Here is an 8,105-nt window from a genome sequence, read left to right as displayed (position 1 = left end):
TGAAGAAGACCGTGTAAGGTCGAAACGTTGTGTTTTTTTGTGTTTATTTGTGCCAAGTCTTCTGGGAGGGGTACAGAGGACCGCAGAGAGGGATGGACCGCGCACGCTCCTTTTCCTCCCGGAGAAGGGATTATGTTCCTCATCCTAACCCTGATTGAACCGAGTACAGAAAAGAACAGAAAAACATAACTGAACACAATAGAATGTCAGTGTACAGTGAGTGATCAGGCAGTACAGTTTTAGGAACCTTTTTAACTGAGGCAGGATGGCATTTTGGTTTTTAATCAGAATCTACCCTTCAGCCAGAATTCATTTAAAGAGCTGTGGGAACAGCTACCTGTGACTGAATCTCTGTCTGTCAGTTTGGACACTATCTCAACTGTGAACAGCAATACAACGGGTCATGATGAAACCTGGAGGCCAGATGACACCATGGAGATGTTTCAGATCATCAATGAGCAGCAGTTAGCTGAAAACTTTGATGAGAATCTCTTTGAGCTTCAGGCAGGGAGGGGTTTCAATCCCATTTCCCCCACCCCCATATGTGAACTCTTTTTAAACAGGAAAAAGGAAGAAATGGTACACCAGAGGGGGTCAAGAAGGAGAAAACTTGAATATAAACTCAAAAGAAAAACCGTCGTTCCTTCCCTCCCCCAGAAGGCAGTGAATATCATCATGTTAAATACCACTTTGGGGATGCTCAATGGCAGGTCATGTTTTAGGATACATGACCTTTTCTGGCATCATTGTATTTTGACTGAGTTGTATATAACATTTGTATTCTATTTGTATCTTATTGTATATTTTATTCTATTTTATTCTACTGTATATAGTATTTTATTTTATTCTGTACAGTTGTGTACTGTATTTATTCTTATTTTATTTTAGTCTAATTTTTGCTTCATAACTTTTGCACTGTCCACTTCCTGCTGTGACAAAACAAATTTCCCACGTGTGGGACTAATAAAGGTTATCTTATCTTATCTTATCTTATCTTATTATCCAATGAGACATCTGCTTACCTGCATCTTTTGCTCGTTTCTCCTTGTATGAACCATAATTAAATGTATTGAATTTTAATGATCACTGGGTTTTCATTTGTTTGGTTGCTATGGTGATGTGTAACGGGAGTCACGTGGGTGATAGCGGTGACATTAAGAGGACGTTGTCACTCTGTCTTTCACTGGTTTGATTTTGACAGAGAGGAGGCCTGGGTAGCTGTAGTTTTTGTTGACCGCAGCACAACGACTTTCCCCTTGTTGCATCAGAGCTGTGATGTGTGATGAATCGCCAGCCGATCACATTGCTCTGTAAAACTTTCAAGCACTTTAATAAACAAGCAAGCAATTCCACCTCTTGCAATAGTTGACAGCGTGTCAGGCAAATAGGCAGGCTCCATCCCCAGCCTGTAGCAACTCTGGAAGTGGCTACACTCCTTTTCTCTTAAACTTTAAAAACAGGTTGTGTGTTAGACGTTAAATCAACAAAATATAAAATATATAGTTTAAATTGTTATTGATCCCTTTACCCCTGGTCATAAAGTGTATATTTATTTTCTTAGTCTTCTTATACTTATTGTTTGTTTACTTGCACTGGTCGCTCTATATACTGGACTGTATGTAGCATAGTGTAAGATTGAATTTAGGGGGAGCAGACCACTCCACAGGGAGAGTCTTTTGTCTCTGGGACATAGCACCCGAGTGTGAATTTTAAGGTGTGAAACAGCTGTGTACTGCATTTTGTTCCTGGAGAAGGTATTTAAATGAGAGCAACGCAAGGCTCATCTGCAGGCTTTATTTAAGTGGAAAAACTTCCACAACAGTTATCAGATGCTGCTCCGGCCAGCCAGAGACTCCCCTGCACAGCAAATTGGCGATAGAAAACCCATCTGTGCGTTTGCCATTCCCAATATGCGCTGGCTGATGTCCTGGCAGCACGAGTATGAGCAACCTTTTTTTCTTTTGTTGCCATGATGCCGCCCACCATCGGGTAGTCGCCCGCTACTGGGCGTGACCTCGAATTGGCCGTGCTCCAGTTTAAAGTGCAGTTGGACAGCGAAAGGTGAGTAGCTTGAAGGAAGCATGTCGATTAATTAAATCCTGAATTGACTGAATATAAATGTATTTTACCAGAAATGCCAGAATCTCAGGTTAAACCTCACAAAACTATGTCAACAACCAGCAAATGAGAGCAGGAAACCATTCCACACAAACAGGTAAACACAGAGCGGACCGACGCATCAGAATTAGCTTAGTCGCGTCGGGGCTGAAAGCCAGAAGCTCACTAATTCTGATGCGTCGGGTCTGAACCGTCTTTACCTGTTTTTTTTGCAAGATTCTGGGCTGCAGGTTTTGTCTCTCTCCAACCAAAATTCACCGGGCCAGCAGCAAAAGAGCCAAACTAGCTTAACATTTGATAAATATCGCCATTAATTCCCTCTTACTTTTGCTGTTTTACTTCCAAAACGATAAAAACCACAGTTCATGCACAGCTCTCACTGTACTCCAAGAACAGTTTCCCATCTCAAATATCTGTTTTACGCATTAATGATTCGCTTATTACCCATCAGCAATGTTCCTTCTAAGCTGCACACGTGCGCAATCAGTTTATTGATTAAAGTTTATTTTTTCCCCCTATATTAACAGCATGAAAAAAGAGCATATAGACATGGCTGAACAGGTTGCATAATTGGCACTGAATTGCGCACTGCTGGCACGGTCTACTATGCTAAATACATGGCAATAAAAAAGCTGACCACCATAGAATAGTCTTGATGTAGTGGAACTGATACAAGAGAGTGGTGTGAATGTGATTGAGAATATATATATATATATATATATATATATATATATATATATATATATATATATATATATATATATATATATATATATATGTGTGTGTGTGTATATTTGCTGCCCATGATAGCTGGAAACGTGTGGCTGACAGAAATGAAGGAGAACATATTTTGTGCATTTGTTTGTTTGTTTCTACACGAGCTTTTTGTGATTTAATAAGTTCCTGAGGCTGAGACCACAGGACTGTAAAACATTATGTTGGCCTTCATTTCTGTACTGAACACTTATTTTAAGATTAGCTAGTAGACTTTTGACAGATACATGGTGGATCTCTTCTTTTCTTCTGTTTGTGCGTTTATTTTTTCTCCACACTGTAAAATATAACTTGTTGTTTCAACTTAAAAATATGAGGTAAAGGGCTGCCTTAAAATTTTAAGTTAAGTCAAGAAATAGAGTTTGTTCTTATAACACAACCAATTGTTATCTTAATGAAAAATCACATGTTGTCTAAACTTTCATCTTAGTTTAGTTGACTGAGATTTATTAGTCAGTTCAACTCCTTTAATTGTCATCTTTACTTGGGAAAACCCTTTCAGCTAAATTAAAATAATCTATTGTTTAAACTCTTGTCCTAGTTCAGTTGACTTGGGTTTTTTAGTTAATTCAAATACTTTAGTAGTTCTTTTAACTTAGGAATCTATTTTAGCTTAACTAACATAATCTGTTAGCTAAGTTGATTTAAGTTTATTAATTAACTGAGCTCCTTAAGGTAGCTGAGTGAACTTGTAAATCAGTTTCATTTTAATTATCAGAGTTGATTGACTGGATGTAAAGAAAAATGTGTATTAAACATCTTAAGTTTTGTTTTGTTTTTTTTTGGCTTTCTAACATCCATTTCAGCAAAACTACCTGTTAGGTTTATCTTAGATCTCAGGTTTAAATATCTACATTCCTTTAAATTAATTTTCTGTTGTTTACAGAAAAAAAATAAAACCCCACAGATTCCATTAAAGTCTATCTGATCATTTCATACAGAAAGTTTGTTTTAAGAACATGACAAGACAATTACTCATGAGCACCCAACATTCACCATTTATTGTGCCATCTTAGTCATCTGAGAAACAGAAAAATCAGTGACGTAGCTCATCAGGCTCACAATCCATCAAAACTCAAAGGCTGCTCCCTGTGAAACAATAAATTTGAACTTGGTCTTGAGCCCAGTTTGGGTGAAGATGAAATTCTGACCAATACTCTAGGAGCAGTAGTGATTCTTGTGAAGTAACAACATAAAGTCTGCATTAATGTAATGTATCAACGGGACACTTGCTATTTTAGAAAAGTTATTCTTTACATTTACAAAATTTTTAAACTTCATTGTGCTCAGTCACACCTGTTAGCATAAAACTTGAAATATTAAAATAGTACAAAACCTTTGATAAGTGACAGTAAAGATCAGTTTATAATAACTAAGACATCAAAATCTTGTATTTGTCTTCGTTTACAATTGCAACAAATTCCACAGAACCAATATCTCTGAAAATGAGTGCATGCTTCTGAAACATTTGATAATATGGATATTTCAGAAACATTAGTTTGAGTCTGCTCAATTGCAAAACAAAGGAAAAACTACTGACTTGCATGAGATAAGCATCTGCAAAGTCCACCATTATATTGTTGTTCACATAAGTTTCTTAAACCATGAACAAATGAGTAATTGTCTAATCTGGAATGTAAAGTGTAGTCATTTAGTGACATACAAAAGTGAGAATGAGAACTTGCAAGAATAAAAAAACAAACAGTAAAATAAAAACTGTCCTTAACACTAAGGATCATACAATTACAGTTCTGCATGGCTTTCTGCAAGAGTCTGTTTCTTAGACCATGCACTAGTGAGATGCACTGCCTTCCACCAATGTTCATTAGGATGTTCTGAATGACTTCAAAGATGTCCTTAAGTTCCTTTGGATAGTCTATGTTGAAGGCAAAAAGAAGGCCCATCAGCATGGAAATGGCACTTGAGACATCCCTCAGATTAGACAGGATTACTGCCGCCTCAAGGACAACCAACACATCGATGATGTCTTCTTCTTTCACCATCGCAATGCCAACTTTCATCCTCTTAGAAAACGTGTCTTCAATACCTGTCGGCTATAAAAGGGTTCAAAGACAAAAAAAAAAAAAAAAATTACACAATTACAATTACACAATATCCCGTGTGCTTAACAATTCATGTCTTTCCAAAGAAGAGCCATACTGATGCTTTGGATGATGGTGATTGGCTTTGGGTAACACTTATTAGTTGTTAAAGTTTTTTCAGAATGAGATATGCACCCCCATGTTACAAATCCATTTCTTGCTTTAAACAAAGACCATGTTCATAAATAACTGAGCATGTCTTCAATTGCAGAATTCAAACAAAATTTTCAATTTAAATGGTAAATGGCCTGTATTTGTATAGTGCTTTACTAGTCCCCTAAGGACTCCAAAGTGCTTTACACATTCAGTCATTCACACACATGGGTGGATGACTGAATCGTGACTCAAGAGTTGACAGTTCGTCTTATAATTGGAAGGTTGCCGGTTCGAGCCCTGGCTCCGACAGTTTCGGTCGTTGTGTCCTTGGGCAAGACATTTCACCTGTTGCCTACTGGTGGTGGTCAGAGGGCCCGGTGGTGCCAGTGTCCGGCAGCCTCGCCTCTGTCAGTGCGCCCCAGGGTGGCTGTGGCTACAATGTAGCTGCCATCACCAGTGTGTGAATTTAAATCTACTTATGCTAAATATTGGCTGTGCTCTAAACCAAATCTGGCTGAGAATACATGAAATGTGCAAACTGCAGCTACACTACAGGATCAGATTATGGCTCCATAGACAATGCTTCTTTAATCAGTTTATTGATTAAAGTTTATTTTTTCCCCCTATATTAACAGCATGAAAAAAGAGCATATAGACATGGCTGAACAGGTTGCATAATTGGCACTGAATATCAACATCCACCTTTACCCAGCTGCCCAATGACTCTCGGCCAGTAACCTTTAATTGCTTACCCAGTCTACACAGTCTCTTTTCCAGGGTCCAGGACATTTCACCAAAGTATTGCCCCCCACAGCTGTAGCAGCCACTGCAGCCCCTTAAATATCCTAATATCTCTGCCATTACAATATACAATGTGAGAAATCAAACGTAAAGCTGAAGTGAACAGTACAGCAGCGAAATGTCAAAGACCCTGGTGAAGACATGAATAAACACAAGACACTAATAATATCAATGCTAGCTTGCCAGTTAGTTTCTCTGAAACCCAGACCAAATCCAGTGTCAAAGATCTTGTAATAATACATTTGGTGAGGAAAAAGTACACATGTACTTTTTAATTTAAAATCCACTGTGGTGCTGTCATTATTAAATTTACTAAAAGAAACAATGCTAACCTTCACAGTCTTGAAAGTGTGTGAGGGATCTTCCTTTAGAAAATGAGGTCCTCTGTCCTCTTCCTTTGTGTAGGGCTCTGGTCAAAGAAGTCAAAAAGAAAACAAAAACACTTTTTAAACAGTGTTTATGAAGCATGTAGACAGCTCCAAATTCACAGCTTTTTGATGCATAATTCCATCAATATATGATTATCATTGGAGATTTTGAATCAGGCTTATCAGGACATTCAAGTAGAATATGATATCCAACCTACCACCAATATACATAGATTCTGTAAAAGTTACCACACTAAATGTCCAGTTGTGAAATATGATGACAGACTTTACTTATCAGCTTTCTTTCAATGAGTTCATCAGTTGAACTGGATAACCTAAAACTTAAACAAAGGATTAGATTTCGCAGTTGAACACTTACATCATCTCCGAAGCATCTTATGAGCCTAGTTAGCCTTTCTATGCCGCTCTTGATTTTGTACAGCTCCACGAACCTCTCCATAATGGTCAAGCACAGCAAAAAGGAACCCTTTCAGGTCAACAGATGTAAGACGGGCAAATTCTGCTTCAACCTGAGCAACAGAAGAAGAGGGGTGGAGAGTACAGGCAGAATTAAAAAAAGATTCTTTGAGACCCAAATTTAAGCAAACAGTCATCTGAGGCCCATTAGAGAAAACACAAACACACAAAAGCAAACAAACAAAAAGATGCACTTTACCTGCCGTTCAGCAAACAAGGAAGTTCAGAGAACAATAAGCTCTGTCTTGAAATCTTTTAAAGTAGAATGATTGTGAAAATGACTTATGTGATGTAAAACTTTAGTAAACGTGCGATTAAAAGAACACTGAGTAAAAGGACAAGTAACAATTTCCTTATTCCTCAGATGTTTACCTTGATGAGCAATACTGTTTTAGTCCAACTGCCTCATTAAAGTTACACAACAGGCTTTTTACATTAAAGCCAGCAAGTCCATTACATACTCCCTTTTTAGATCTGAAATACTGTGCAGATTCTGTGTATATGTAGTGGACAGCAATTTACCCCAAAGAGCGCAAAGTTTGCAAGTCCACCTCATTTAAATGACAAAGACAGATGTGATCATCTAGACCTGTGAAAATAAATTAATGACAAACTTGCAGTTATGGATGTTATTACAACCACAAGAACCTAAACAGTCTGCTCCATTGCTTTTGTTAATGAATCATTTGTTGGTAACACGTCTGAATATTTAGTTTATGCCACCTGCATGTGATCATCAATAGTGCCATATTACTTCTTAAGAAGTACCCTGACACTACAATCTTTATATCATTTGTTCTACAGAGCTATTAAATTACAATATAATCTGAGGTGTTTCCAGTATGACAAAATGCACAAATTGTAACTTACCATTTGACTCCACTGACAAAAATAAATCCCCAGCATCAAGTTTGGCTTCACAGACCTAAAATAAGTAAAATAAAAATATATGTTATAATTATATTGTTTTCGCCATTTATTCATGTTTGCTAATTTTCTGACATATAAACAATGTTAGTTCTGTTACAATACAGAGAATGCAGTTTAATTAAAAGGTAAATTATTCAAAAAAAAAAAAAACTTCTGCAGTATACCATGCCAAAAATCAGTGTCTCTGATGCCAATTATTTTATCACTACAGCTCGTTTAGTATGGAAACTCACACAATCTAGTCATACTGATCACAAGAGTTCAAAAATAAGTTAAAATGGTGAGCTGTTGTTAAGCATAAAGCATTTCAGGGTAACAAATAACTGCACAATATAATTAAAGCAAAAAATAAGCACACTGGAGGACTATCTGATAAAAACTAATATAATGCTGGTTTGTAGACCATATTTTGTCTCAGTCCTCAGTGCACTCTTGCAGC

General features: G+C 37.2%; 1 long non-coding RNA gene across 1 annotated transcript; it reads right to left on the bottom strand.

Moving 5' to 3' along the window:
- Positions 1 to 4,654: 4,654 nt before the first annotated feature.
- On the bottom strand, positions 4,655 to 6,901 carry LOC134628795 (uncharacterized). The gene is made up of 3 exons (XR_010094017.1): positions 6,639 to 6,901; positions 6,224 to 6,300; positions 4,655 to 4,946 (listed from the first exon to the last, which is right to left on the bottom strand). It is a non-coding gene; the product is annotated as an uncharacterized LOC134628795 (long non-coding RNA).
- Between the last annotated feature and the right edge of the window lie 1,204 nt (positions 6,902 to 8,105).

This window comes from Pelmatolapia mariae, linkage group LG6, assembly GCF_036321145.2.
Source record: "Pelmatolapia mariae isolate MD_Pm_ZW linkage group LG6, Pm_UMD_F_2, whole genome shotgun sequence".
Lineage (NCBI taxonomy): Eukaryota > Metazoa > Chordata > Actinopteri > Cichliformes > Cichlidae > Pelmatolapia > Pelmatolapia mariae.
This window is presented reverse-complemented; position numbering and strand designations above follow the sequence as displayed.